The 15,333-nt window shown below is 44.8% G+C and overlaps 1 protein-coding gene across 2 annotated transcripts in view; it reads right to left on the minus strand.

The window, feature by feature from the left end:
* The window catches only part of RNF208 (ring finger protein 208), a 115,076-nt gene extending 104,109 nt beyond the window's left edge, over positions 1–10,967 (minus strand). For both annotated transcript variants that reach the window (XM_077476080.1, XM_077476062.1), the window contains exon 1: positions 10,794–10,967. The gene's annotated coding sequence lies outside the window, so the exon portion shown is untranslated. The remainder of the gene's footprint in view (positions 1–10,793) is intronic.
* Positions 10,968–15,333: the final 4,366 nt, after the last annotated feature.

Genomic DNA, 15,333 nt, shown 5'->3' on the forward strand with positions numbered 1-15,333 from the left:
TATATTTTATGCCAGTATCTGTGCCATAAATTACAGAGCAAGATGTCATTTCCGGGGTGCTATATATCACATTTTTTATCTGTATGCATTTATTTATCATACGTTTTTAGCTATTTTTATGGGTTTTTTTTAAACGTCTTCTTGGCTAATTTGTCTAATTAGTTTTTTTTATTATCAGTTTTCTTTCCACATATATCTAGTATGCGAAAATTTATACAATGGTGTGTTTTTTGTAAATGCACAAGACATACATGGGCATTTGTCGTAATGGAGTCTGATGCTGGCCATATGCATGCCTGTGGGTACATTGTGATATTTTCTCTACTTCGGTTGTTTTAAATACCACTGCCATCCGTACAATGCATCAAGAGAACCTTACTGGATGTTTACAGGTTTTCCAACCAATTAGATGGCCGCCACTCTACTTCCGGCGACCAGACTTACAGCAATATGGCCGCCATGCAACTTTCAGAGCGGGTCTTCAAAGAAATGGCCGCCGAGCTATACAATTCCATTGCTAATAAAAGGACACTTCCATGGGCACCAGTTATCCCCTGATGAAGTCACATGATCCGTGACGAACATGCGTCAGGGTGGTTGCCACCGGAAGTGACGCTAATCGAGCTTGCCGCTCGTTTGTACAACGCTCATTGATTTACATGTTTTTGTGAGTATCTGTCTTTACCTTGTTTTTAATCTAAATAAATGCTGTAAGAGTACTACACTATGGGCATCCTTTCTCTTTGCTTTAATCCCTATATATGGTACTTTGGTGAGACCCTCCATCCTGAACATCCTTAAACCACCCTTAAAGGGGCCGTATACCGCTGTGAATAGGCAGGATAGGAACGCCAGCCAGGACCTGGGTTACCACAGTAGGATCCTTAAAGGGGACAGTCACCAAGGACCCCAAAGACACACAATTTTTACGCTGTTACTTTACAGCAGTAAGGTAAAGGGACACCCATATAATTACCACAAAGGATTGCACGGGGTACCCACTATTAACAGCACCTTATATCGAATTCTGTTTACAAGCACCAACACTTTACAAATAGGATATAGAATACCGCCACTGTGCACTTTATGATTGATCTCAATCGAAATATTTATGGACACTTGAATTTTTTCGTTTTGTTGTATTATTGATAGCATTCATCTGTTTTGTTTATTAGTGATTTCATGTTGGGAGATCAGCGCCGTATTATTCCTTCTCAGCACGTGGGTTCATTATTATCCACACTCACCACTGTATTCAAGCTTTTAGAGTTTTTTGATACACACTACGTGTATGGAAACATATTTATTTGCTTATATACTTGTAAGTTTGTTCTTTTTAAATAAGCACTTTATTGCACATTAAGTCATGTCATGCCATCTCTGAAATTTCTTTTGTTTTGTCTTGAATACACACTTATCCAATTCAGATTTTTTGTTAAAAGTCAGCATTTAAAGGGTTACTAAACTCTCCTTTAAAAAGAATAAAAAATAAATAACAATTATATCATACTTACCTCCTCTGTGCAGTTGGTTTTGTACAGAGTGGCCCCGATCCTCCTCTTCTGGGGTCCCTCAGTGGCGCTGGTGGCTCCTCCTCTTCTCGAGGGCCCCGTCAGAGAAGTGCTCTCCTTCCTTGTGTCTAGTGACACAGACAGTAGGACTCCGCCCCCCCGAACCTACGTCACGGGATTTGATTGACAGAAGCAGGAGCCAATGGCTGTGCTGCTATCAATCTATCCAATCAGGAAAGGAGACACCAGCCAGAGCTCGTCTTGGGCATTACGGGGCTCGTATGACAGGAGGTTCTTCACCTTAATCCATGGAATGCACCTTGTTTATGGTAAGATAGCGGTGCCCAGCAGTGGAATAACTGGGTCTCTGGTGGCAATCAGAAGCTTTGCACCAGCAATATTTTTATAAACGGAATCATCTATATTTGGCAGCGGCTACTATATTAATTGGAAATGAAAGGGTTGCTGTGCGGTCTATAGACAAGTGACTGGGCGATTTTACTAGAGAACATTTGGCCTGTCTGCGAGTAGTTGCAGAGCCCCCATGATGCAACAGGCCCATTAGCCCCATCTAATGAATATTGATAGAACAAGAGCTGCTGTAAGGTTGCTGCCAGTAAAACAGATTCAGATTAATGGCAGATGTGTTCCTGGCACGTCCCTCAGGGTTAATCTCTGAAGAAACCCAGCCAAACGCCAGGGCTAAGCCAGAGGGAGTCACCATTCGATTTCTGTGATCGGCTGCTCAGTTCGACCCCTGAAACCGTGGTTCAGTGCACCGGCTCCAAGGGGTTAAAGCAGAACTCCAATCAAAAATAACAAGATAAAAATGAATAAATGATTTTGCTGTAACGTTCACGTTCAGTCCAGGTCTTTCCTCTGCAGCACTTTTTTCTGCCATTAGATGTCCTCAGTCTGATGGCCAGCATCATCCAAACCCACTTCCTCTGAGCCGAAGTCATCCTAGACCTAGTCTTTTACTGGACAAGGAAAGCATTACAATAATGGGATCTTCTCTCGACTCTGTCACTCTGCTCTCTCCACCTATCAGAATTCTGAAAAGTCAGCACATTAACTGATTGGCTCCTTGTGCTTCTTCTTCCTATCACATTCCAGCCTTGCTGTACAGAAACTACAATAAGCTGATACCAGGCCAAATTCAGGTACTCACATTGCTGGTATTTAAAAAAAAATACATGTAATCTTGTATTATTCTTTATAGAGCTGCATTAATGTATTTTATTTCTGTTTAGAGGTTATCTTTAGGTGCTTGCTTTTTTGCACTAAGGAACTGAGGGCTGGGGGGGTGGTAAAAATTGTCCACTAAGCCTTGATTTCACATCCTCCTTAACCAAACTTAGCAACCAGAAGGGGTTGTACCCATGCTGTGGCAAAAATGATACCCGGTTTGGCAGGCAGTGAGCTCAATCTTTCCAAGTGAATGGTCCCTTGCCGCAACCGCCCTGCAGCTGCAGTGCACACGTAAGTTGTTTCAGGCTTTCCTGGGTTAATACAGGGCCAGGAATATCCTAGCTGCCTGTTAACTGCCTTCTGAAAAGCAATCCACCACAGATTGCTTTTTGAAGCAGCTGCCGTTAATATAAATGAGCCCTAAGAGTGCAACGCAGTTCTGCTGCTATGAACTCTTTCAGGGGATCCATGACGCAAGTGGCATCATCAAGTGGCGTCAATTTCCGGAAATTCGTACGAATCCAAAATACTCATTTTTTATGCATACAAATTCCGTAAAATTTCATTTATGAATTTCGGATCCCAATCCATAACGAAAATTCGTAATTGTTACAAAAAGTTAACGAACCTAAAAGTTAAAAACTCCAGGAAGTCAGCACAGCACAGGGATGGTGGGAACCCCTCATAATGATAAATTCATCATAACGAAAATTCGTAATTGTTATGAAACGTTAACGAACCTAAAAGTTAAAACCCCAGGAAGTCAGCACAGGGATGGTGGGAACCCTATGGGAATTTCTATGCTTACAAATTTTATACGAAATTTCCTTAACGAAGTTCGGAATTTTGGATCCAAATTAACAGAATTGTGACTGGTGTTTTGTTCACCAATCAGAGGAAGTCAACACAGCACAGGGATTGTGGAAACTCCCTTATAATGGGCACAGCGGGTGTACACTCAGATCCAGGAACTCGGCACAGGGATGGTGGGAACCCCCTCATAATGGGCACAGCAGGTGTACAGACCTGGGAACTCAGCACAGGGATGGTGGGAACCCCTCATAATGGGCACAGCAGGTGTACAGACCTGGGAACTCAGCACAGGGATGGTGGGGACCCCTCATAATGGGCACAGCAGGTGTACAGACCTGGGAACTCAGCACAGGGATGGTGGGAACCCCTCATAATGGGCACAGCGGGTGTACACTAAGACCCAGGAACTCAGCACAGGGATGGTGGCAGCCCTCATAATGGACACAGCAGGTGTACAGACCTGGGAACTCAGCACAGGGATGGTGGGAGCCCCTCATAATGATAAATTCATCATAACGAACATTTGTAATTGTTACGAAAAGTTAACAAACCTAAAAGTTAAAAACCCAGGAAGACAGCACAGCACAGGGATGGTAGGAACCCCTCATAATGATAAATTCATCATAACGAACTTTCGTTATTTTAACGAAAAATTTTCAAAATTTCATATTTCGTACAAATCCAAATTGAATTTCGTACACGAAATGACAGCCACAAGCATGACACCCAGAGACAGAGGCATGATGGGACTTGTAGTTTTGCAACAGCTGGAGGTCCACTAATCGCATATCCCTGATGTACTGTCTTTGCTTTAGTATTAGGAGTTTTATTGGATTTATTTATGAGCTGAGCAGATCATAAAAAGAAGAAAAAAGCCTGCTGTGAATGGCACTGTGCACAAGTGGAGATGTCATCCAAGGTCCCATCCTTTCTGAAGATCAGAGATCACCGTTGGTGATAAGGCACACAGCGCAGTGCCATCCCAGGGCCACGCGACTGCTAGAAACGGGCTGTCCGGTTCTCAGGCTACTGTCTGGGTTGGAGCCAATTAGGAAAACGGATTGAATTGCTGGAAATAAGAGAAAAGGCAGCCCGTCAGGGAGGAAACACGTCACCGGGCAGCACGAAGCGGCCCAGAAACAGGCAGATCGCATCTAACAAGGAGCCCGTGGCAGAGAAGTGACAGTAATTGCTGTGGATGTTCTCTGCACACTGCGGACTCTGTTCCTGCAGGACAACTCCGCTCTTATCCTCATTTGCTGCCGTTCTCCAGGCTCCGGGTAAAAGAAGTTAAAAATAGATACTTGTCAGTTGTGATATCTCCAAAAAATAATGTCAGTGTGGGGCGTTTGGATGTGACACGTGTTTCGGCATAGGGATGGCAGCTGGACGCGGGGACTACGGCAGACAAGAGAGCGTTATTGAGAATAATGATCTATAGGATCTATAATGATCTATAGAAAGGATGCAATTCTGGAGCTACTACCATGTCTGATCACAATTTATAATAAAGTGTAACTTTCTAACTTTACAGGAGAAAAATCCTTCGTAACATCTATACACAATACACAGCAGCAGGATCATTTTTTAGAGAACCTCTGCCGACCGCGATACATCATTAAATGCCACCCTTGACACAGTCCAGTGCCACTGTACAGTCTGCTGTAGAAAACATGTCCTCAATCTCACCTCCTCCAGTGATTAGTTGTACTATACACTAACTTTGCGGCAAGTGACTACAGCATGGGGCTGATCTGTGTCATTCATTTCTGAACACATTGAATTGCAAAATGATTGTGTTCATCTCTGGGCCAGAATTTCATTACAGGAAGTAGATGGTCACCGTGGGATGATATTTGAACAAAGATGGCGCTGGCCTTCTGGGGAGAAAGGGAGATAAAGGAATTGTCAAACTGTAAACCCCTCGTGGTGGAATTTTAGGGGCAACCATACAACTGCTAATATATATAAACTATTTTGCTTCTACATCGTTAAAGGGGTTGTAAAGGTTTGTGTTTTTTCACCTTAATGCATAGGATGCACTAAGTCCTGTCAGCCCCCCGCCCCCAGGCTGTTTTTTTAACAAATACTGCAAAAACCCTGGTGATAATTATCGCATGTTTTTTTACTCTCAGATCAGTTTGTGAATTACACTTAAGAGCTTTTTAAGGAATATTAATTAAATTAATTAAAATATTAATATTCATTTTTTTACGGTAAATAATTTTTTGTTAATCAAACGTGATTTACTGCATGCGATTATTTATTCAAATGAGTAACAGGATACCCTTATCGAATGTGGTAAACGTTAGTACATTGACCCCATAGTGAAGATGCGGCACCTGCGCCCCCAGTGGATTGAAGAATCGGCTTGGGGTGCCGACTTTGCTGGATCCCTGGCCAAGTAAGTGTCAGTGTATTCAAATTCAACAGCTATTTGTAGCTGCTGACTTTACATTTTTTGTTGCCAAGAGCTCCTCTTTAGGCAGGCAATAGATGATGTGATTTTCTTTCCTGTAACCACGGGTTGCAGGAAAGAAAATTGCTTGATTCCCCGTCAACACAGTCAGTGTTGATGGGAGAATCCCTCCGGTGGAGCCATTGTGTTCTCCCGGCTGGGGGGAGGGGGGGTTTATAGCCGCTGGCAATAATCGCATGTAAAAACCTGAAATGCTGGTTGGACCCAAGTCAGTAGATAGACCGAATAAGACTTGAACTGTCTTTGGTCAACTTTAGTGCTTTGGAGTGAGACAAGTACACACTATAAAGGGATGTGCTTTGTTCATATTTAACCCCTTCAGATCCACGCTATAGCGGAATGATGGCTACAGTGCGGATCTACTTTGCCGGGAGGCCTCCCCTTTGCAGGCTCCCCATCTGCCCCTGCAGGGCGCGCCCTGTGATCACCGGGCCAAGGAGACTCGGGTGATCACAGATCGGCATAATGGGTCAATCCCGGCCCCTTAACATGTGATTAGCTGTCAATGAAAGCTAATCACGTGATGTAAACAGAAAAACAGTGGCGCAAGGAGAAAAAAAAGCCAATCACCAACTTCTGTGCAAGGGGCATCAGTCCCAAAGAGGAAGAGGAGAAGCAGCCTCATCTGTGCCACCTGCCAGTGCCAACTGCCAGTGCCCACAGTGCCACAAATCAGTGGCCACCATTGCATAACAGTGCCAACAATCAGTGCCACCTATCAATCCCCACGAGTGCCACCTATCAATGCCCACCAGTGGTGCCAATCAGTGCCTCATCAGTGTCACATACCAGTGCCCATCACTGCCACCTATCAGTGCCCATCAGTGCCACCTATCAATGCCCTTCAGTTCCGCCCATCAGTGCCACCTATCAGTGCCCAGCAATGCCACCTATCAGTGCTACCTATCAGTGCCAGCTATCATTGCCACCTATTAATGACCTTCAGTGCCACCTATCAATGCCCTTCAGTGCCGCCCATTGGTGTCACCTCTCAGTGCCCAGCAATGCCACCTATCAGTGCCGCCTATTAGTGCCCATCAGTGCTGCCTTATCAGTACTCATCAATGAAGCCTAATGATGCCCATCAGTGCAGCCTATCAATGTCCATCAGTACAGCCTCATCAGTGTACATCAATGAAGGAGAAAAATTACCTGTTTGCCAAATTTATTAATAAAATATAAAACGGTTTTGTATTTTTAAATTTTTTTTTTTTTTTTTAACAAAAAATAAAAAACCCAAAGGTGATCAAATACCACCAAAAGAAAGCTCTATTTGTTGGAAAAAATGATAAAAATGTAATTTGGGTACAGTGTTGTATGACCGTTCTAAAGCCCCATACACACTATCAGATTTTCTGCTGATTTTTTCCTTCAGATTTACCAAAACCATATAATACGAGGTCAAACCTTAGGAGTTTCAATGTGTATGCAATCAGACAGGCCCTTGCACTACATGGTTTTGGTAAATCCGAAGACAAAAATCAGCAGAAAATCTGATAGTGTGTCTTCGGATCGGCTGTCGGGTGCAGCCGCCGCCATTCCTGGTATGGGAACCCAGCAGTAAAGCCTTTTTGGCTTCACAGCCGGTTCCCTACTGCGCGTGCGTGAAGCATGCTGTGCTTTCTGATTGGTTCGGCGGTGAAGGAACGAGAAGGGGGGCTGGATTCTGGGAGACCGGGCCGTGGGGAACGGTACCTGTCGAAAACAGGTCCCCCCCTTCCGCCCTGAAAGGTGCCAAATGTGAGGAGACGGATAAGCGGGAGTTCCACCTTTGAGTAGAACTCCGCTTTAATGTCTGAGATTTACAGCCACTTTAACTATAAAAAACAAAGAAATGCACGTGTTTTTTTCTTTATTTATCAGCTGCCCACGTTCTGGTGAAGGGAGGGGGTGTGTGGGTTATCTAGGCTTCGGCTACCTGCTCACTGTTATACAGAAAACCTGTAATGCGGCTGCCACGTACACACGATCGGAATTCTCGTCGGAAAAAGCTCTGATGGTTTTCACGATAGAATTCCGCTCAAGCTGTCTTGCCTACACACGGTCACACCAAATTCCAATCTTTTAGAACGCGGTGACGTACAACGCGTACGACGGGACTAGAAAAAGGAAGTTCAATAGCCAGTAGCCAATAGCTTCCGTCTCGTAGTTGAATCTGACCATGCGTGAGTTTTTGCGCGTCGGAATTGCATGCACGTGATCGGAATTTCCGATAGAAAGTTTTTCCGTCTGGAAAATTGAGGACCTGCTATCAATTTTTTGCTGGCGGAAGTCCGGACAGCTAAATTCCAATAGAGCATACACACGGTCGCATTTTCCAATGAAAAGCTCTCATCGGTCTTTTGCTGGCCGGAATTCCGATCGTGTGTACGCGGCATAAGAAAAAGAACGGGGTCCTCCGAGGGTGAGTGATAGCATGAAAACATACATTCTGAAGGAAGAAGCACCCTGATCTTCAGAGGTTCAAGGCTGGGCTGGACAGATCCAAAGCAGAACAATCTCTACAGAAGAACTCCAATTGGAACCTAAAACCCGGATTTAGTTGGAACTCTTGAATTTAAAGATGAGACAATATATATTGTAAAGCGCTGTGTAAATTGTTGGCACTATATAAATCCTGTATAATAATAATAAATGTGCATTGCTGCGATTATTGATTTGAGTATTTCTGAACATACAGATGTATATCAGCCCTGAATAAGGTGGGGAAAGCTTCCATTGACCGTTAATGACAGTTCTGCCACAGTCTGCATTTGTTACAATGAGCACATTGTGATGAACACATATGGACACAATTTCCGGAAAGCTCCACGGACAGAGGGAGGGGCCGTATTATATAACAGTATTTGCTCGGACTCTGCCTGTCCATAGCTGTTTATTTAGTGTGGCATCCACAGGAAAGGGTTAAAGGAATCGTTCGATCTAGACGTGGCAGGGCTCCTATGATCCGCGCAGACGCCCCATCCATCCTTTCCGGGGACCTATCACGAGTCCTGCTGAGAAGTTACTAGGGAATGCTGTGCTTACTATTCACTACTGTCACCATGGCAACCTCCTCAGTCTCATTAATCCCAGCACAGCCAATCGGCACCCTCCCCATCAACCCTGGGAAAAAAAACTCCCAGCTAGCCAATCAGAGAGCACTAGTCACATTTTCACTAGCTCAGCTCTTGTATAGTCCATCACGTGCGCGCTTCTAGTTCTGTGTACACAATGCTGCCAATGGCATTTTTCTCTGGATGGATGCCGCAGGATAGGATAGCAACCAAGGTAAAGAATGAGAAAGGCGTCGCGAAACACACACACACACACACACACACAAAAAAAAGCAAACATGTAATTCTTAGCAATACAAGTGTTAAAGTGGTAGTAAACTGCACCTTTAAAAAAATAAAAAAATAAAAATACCTGCAAGACAATGGCATACTGTGCTAGTATGCCATTGCATCACATACTAGCACATTATGAAATACTTACCTTAGACCCCTTTCACACTAAGGCAATTTCCAGGCATTTTAACGCTAGAAATAGCACCTGAAAACTGCCTCCTATCCTGGCCGAATGTGAAAACCCGAGTACTTTCACACTGGGGCGGTGCGCTTGCGGGACGTTAGAAAAAGTCCTGCAAGCCACATCTTTAGGGTGATTTGGGAGCGCTGTATATAGCGCCCCCAAAATGCCCCTGCCCATTGCGGAGGACCGCAACACGGGCGTAGTTAACCCCTTCGGCTGCTAGCGGGGGTTAAAAGCGTCCAACTAGCAGCCAAAAAGCGCTGCTTAAACAGCAGTAAAGCACTGCTAAAACGAACGGCGCTTTACCGCTAACGCACAGGTGGCCCCAGTGTGAAAGGAGTGTTAGAACAAAGCCCTCCAGTGGAGTGCTGTCACCCTTGACAGGGCTTCCATCTTAACCCAGGCTTCCTTCCAGGTTTGCATCCTCCGGCCATCTGATGGACTGAGCCACGATGATGTCTCTCCTGCGCATGCGCACAGGAGTCACGGCTATGGCATACAGCTCTGACGGGACGGCATGGGTATGCTGACCCTTCAGAGCGCATGCGCCAGTGATAGAAAATGAAAAGAAGTTCCTGGATGGCCGCACATCAGAGAAATGGCATCTTTATTGGTCAATAAAATCCAAATGCAGTCACATATCAAATATGGAAAAACGGGATAAAAAAAAGCTAACGTGTTTCACACCTTGTTCTGGCGCTTATTCATAGCTATGAAAGGCGTGAAACGCGTTGGATTTTATTGACCAATAAAGATGCCATTTCTCTGACGTGCGGGCATCCAGGAACTTCTTTACATTTTCTACACTGCACAGAGCCAGCACCTGAGTGTCTCATTAGGGTCATATGTTGATGGTGTGTCTGAGAGGCTGGAGCGGTAATCCCTTTTTGTTTGAACTTCCCCTGGATTTTGCATGCACCAGTGATGTCATCGACTGCAACAGTGCAAGTTTAGGAGATATTCACTGTAAATACAGGTAAGACTTATTATATGCTCACCTGTAAGTACAAGTCAAAAATAAGACTTTACTGCCACTTTAAAAAGAGCAGAAGGTAGATATTGTCCAGTATGCTGGTAATCACTTTCAAAACAGTGATATGTACAGAGTGTTTGTTCTACATTGAATAATCAAAGGTTTCAGTAAAAGGATAGAATTTAGGAATGCAAGCATACAACAACGCAGATAATGTCCAGCACATTTACCCCTACAACAGTAATGCGTACTGAGCGTTAACTGTCTATTGCATAGTGTTCTGTTTCAAATGCTGCTTTATGCACTGACATACCTCCATAGCTACAGTCTGTCCAGATGCAGTATGGTCACTTGCTGACTTGGCACCATCCACAGACATCTTAACTCTTCAATAAGGTGCAGAAGTTGAATCCAACTCAATTTTACTTCTGATAATTGCAGTACAGAGGATCTCTTCAGTCTTTTGAAGTGAAAAAATGCATTGACTTTCCCAAGCCCTATCTCCGCAAAGCAGAGTGAGGGAACATGGCAAAAACAAGGAGTGTCTAGCTGGGACTGAACAAACTAGCACTAAGCAGAAAGGGGGGGGGGGGGGCAGAGGTTGATAACAAATTACACAAGTAAACAAGCTGTAGTGATCCAGGACCATCACTAGATGTCAGCATACAATAGAAAAATAGTACCTTCGTACAGCTCAATACAACAGAAAATACATATACAGTATCTCACAGAAGTGAGTACACCCATCATATTTTTGGAAATATTTTATTCTATCTTTTCATGTGACAACACTGAAGAAATGACACTATAATAAGGCTTACCTGTAGGTAAAAAAAATATCTCCTAAACCTGTACGGTTTAGGAGATATTCCCCTCGGTATGCGCCGCTGACTGCAACGGCGCATGCGCACAAGGGGGTTCTCGCCATGAAAATCCGGCAGCGCTCGTCCGGCTGGACTGAAATCTCCCATGCGCATGCGCGGGAGTGACGATATCGCGGCTCCGGCCACTCACAGCGCCGGAGCCGCGATACCCGGAAGAGACGCCGAGGGAGCATGTCAGCTCCCTCGGCGTGGATCGGGCCAGATGTCGGGGCCTCGTTCTAAGGTAAGTATTTCATAATGAGCTAGTATGCGGTGCATACTAGCTCATTATGCCATTTGCTTTGCAGGTTTAAAAAAAAAAAAAAAAATTTGCGGGTTTACTACCGCTTTAAGACAGGGGATCAGACTTGGAGGCAACTTCTACTGAAGTCAATGGGTACAAGTTGCCTAGAAGTCGGATTGAAGTAGTACAGGAACCTTTTCTGAAGTCGGAGCAACTTCAGTAGTGTACATTAAGGCTCGGTTCACACAGGGGGCGACACGACTTGCCGCGCCGCGACCTGCCGCGACCTCAGCGGCTACTTGCAAACGACTTCTGTATAGAAGTCAATGCAAGTCGCCCGAGGTCGCCCAAAAGTAGTACAGGAACCTTTTTTCTAAGTCGGAGCGACTCGAGTCGCTCCTCTTAGAACGGTTCCGTAGTACAGAACGGGGGCGACTTGTCAGGTCGCGGCACGGCAAGTCGTGTCGCCCCCTGTGTGAACCGAGCCTAAGACAGCTCTCATTCACTTACACTTATTTTATAATGTTGCGCGACTTGAGGCAACTTGGGGCGACTTCAAGTCGGATCCAAAGTTGCCCCTGTGTGAATGGACTCTAAAGCTTGTACAGTGTAAATTTGCTGTCCCATCAAAATAACTCAACACTCAGCCATTAATGTCTAAACTGCTTGCAGCAAAAGTAAGTACAACCCTAAGTGAAAATGTCCAAATTGGGCCCAATTAGCCATTTTCCCTCCCCAGTGTCATGTGACTGGTTAGTGTTACAAGGTCTCAGGTGTGAATGGGGAACAGGTGTGTTAAATTTGGTGTTATCGCTCTCACTCTCTCATACTGGTCACTGGAAGTTCAACATGGCACCTCATGGCAAACAACTCTGAGGAGTTGAAAAAAAAAAAGAATTGTTGCTCTACATAAAGATGGCCTAGGCTATAAGGACATTGCCAAGACCCTGAAACTGAGCTGCAGCACGGTGGCCAAGACCATACAGCTGTTTAACAGGACAGTTTCCACTCAGAACAGGCCTCGCCATGGCTGACCAAAGAAGTTGAGTGTACATGCTCAGCGTCATATCCAGAGGTTGTCTTTGGGAAATAGACGTATGAGTGCTGCCAGCATTGCTGCAGAGGTTGAAGGGGTGGGGGGGTGGGGGGTCAGCCTGTCAGTGCTCAGACCATATGCCACACACTGCATCAAATTGATCTGCAGGGCTGTTGTCCCAGAAGGTGATACACAAGAAAGCCCACAAACAGTTTGCTGAAGACAAGCAGACTGGAAGTGGAACCATGTTCTGTGGTCTGATGAGACCAAGATAAACTTATTTGGTTCAGATAGTGTCAAGCATGTGTGGCGGAAACCAGGTGAAGAGCATGCTGCTCACTGGACTTTTTTTGGCGTCCTGCCAGCGCACCGCTCCAGTGTGAAAGACCTCTGGCTTTCACACTGGAGTGAGAGGAGAGACAGGCGCTTTGTAGGCGCTATTTTTAGCGTTATATGGCCTGTAAAGTGCCTCAGTGTGAAAGCAGCCTAAGTGTCTTCCTGCTTATAGGACAGATTTACCATGGAGATGTTATATTGTGCTTGGTCTGTTTTACTGATTAAATCAAAATGTTATGCCTTACAAACCTTATCTCTATACTTTATATCCTCTCACAAGTACAGCCTGGTTTGAATTTAGTTATAAAAAAGTTGCATAATTGTTGGTCCCTCCAATATAAATTCCTTTGGTGTGAATGGAAAATATTCTCAGATTATATTCTTTGTGGTTCACATCACCGCTTTATGTATTCAGCGAACACCCAAATTTGTTGGGGTGCTCGGCAGGATATTTGCCTACTGAGCGGCCCACAATGCACTGCACGCTGCACAGTGCATTCTAAGCCCTGACTGGCTGAAGCAATGCACCTGACTGCTGGTCAGGTGCAAGGCTTTGCCCAATCAGGGCACAGTGGATAGATGCTTGTTAAGGAGCGGACCGGTAATTGGGCTTGCCCGCTGACAGCTGAATGAAAAACAATGCTGGCAATACAAAAATGTGAAAGAAAAAAGGTATGAGGCTTCCCCTTAAAATCCATACCAGACCCAAAGAGAATGGTATGGATTGGGGGAACCCCCATGCCAATTTTTCTTTTCTTAAATGGCGTGGGGTCCCCCAAAAATTTGTACCAGATCCTTATCCGAGCATGTAGGCTGGCAGGCCAGGAAAGGGGGGAATGAGCAAGCGCCCCCCCTCTTGAACCATACCAGGCCACATGCCCTCAACATGGGGGGGCGTGCTTTGCCACCCCCCCCCCCACTCAAGAGCACCTTGTTCCCGTGTTGACCGGGGCAAGGGCCTCTTCCCCACAACCCTGGCAGTGGTTGTGGGGGTCTGCATGCAGGGAACTTATTGGAATAAGGGGGCCCCCAGATCCTGACACCCCCCATGTGAATGAGTACATTGTACAAGTGTCAAAAATAAATAAAAACACACACAGTTTTTGACAATTCCTTTATTAAAAATGTAAAAAAATGCTTGTGGTACTTCAAACACTTTAGTTTGGATATCCCTGAAAGATGATATTCTAACCCAGATGCAAAGATGCAGACCTCTGTATAGTGCTGAGGAAGAGACTAGAGACATTTTGCCTGATAATTTCAGTAACAATGTAGTTTATGACTTGACACTTGGATATCTGAGATCCTTCTAGACCTATTAGCCATAAAAAATACTTCTTCAGTTTTACTGGCCATATTGAGGATGTCTTATCCCTCTGAATATAGAGGTGAGACAAAGTGTCCCACACTATTTGGAAGAACCCGGGGGAAACAAGCAAGCTGCCCAGGTCTTTTGGAATTGGTTTACCAAGATATGCAACAGTTACTGGATCCCAGAAAGTGAGGACACGACTGAGCCTCATCTATCCTTTAATGCCGTCTCTAGGCTTACTTGTATACAATTCAATCCTTACAGCAGGGAACAGAGGATGCCATCCTTTAAATTCTGTAGGGTTTCCTATGATCTGATATACTTGAAGTTGAAGTAGGTGCCCTGACCTCCATAGGATTTCAAACACTAAAGGTGCGACCTCCAGACGAGCCTTCACTTCTTGGTCTCCAGCATCGAGATATAATGTCTGAATTTGGACGATACCATTCCAGAAAAATTCACATGTGTGACATATGCAAGTAAACAACATACTTGTAGCAGTAACAGAATACTATAGATTTGTGCACCATGTGGTGCCTTACCATCTGCACGCTTCATGGCCAAACAGGAAGTCCAATGAATGTCCATCCATGGAGTCATGATGAAGGAGCAATCCCTAGATCCCCATATAGGAAATTTACAGCCTGTACAACAGGGAGCTTCGTCACAGGAGACGCTTGATCCTGTGTGGCTTGGCCAGATCAATCCAGCAAGGTGAGGGAAAATAAAAATCCTGCTTTCAGCAGCAGCGTAACCGGCTGTAGCAGTGAGGGGAAAAAAAGAGAATGCTGCCTGCAGAGACTATAAGGAGACTTATAGTATATAGTAGATATAGTATAACCTGTCCTGGAATAAGGCAGGGGGCGGAGCCTACCCATACGTATATGCTGTCATGCTGTATCAGGAAATGATTTTCGTGTATTTTTAGCAAAAACATTGTTTTGATAAACATTTGCAGAAATATCATGCTGCCTTAAAAATCAGTAGCACCTTCTTTTTATCTCCTTCCCTCCGAGCGTACGCATATATGCAGCCTTTAGGTGGTTATACCAGGATGATGCC

The sequence above is a fragment of the Lithobates pipiens genome, unplaced genomic scaffold (assembly GCF_037356315.1).
Source record: "Lithobates pipiens isolate NorthernLeopardFrog02 unplaced genomic scaffold, aLitPip1_a1.2 Scaffold_1, whole genome shotgun sequence".
Classification (NCBI taxonomy): domain Eukaryota; kingdom Metazoa; phylum Chordata; class Amphibia; order Anura; family Ranidae; genus Lithobates; species Lithobates pipiens.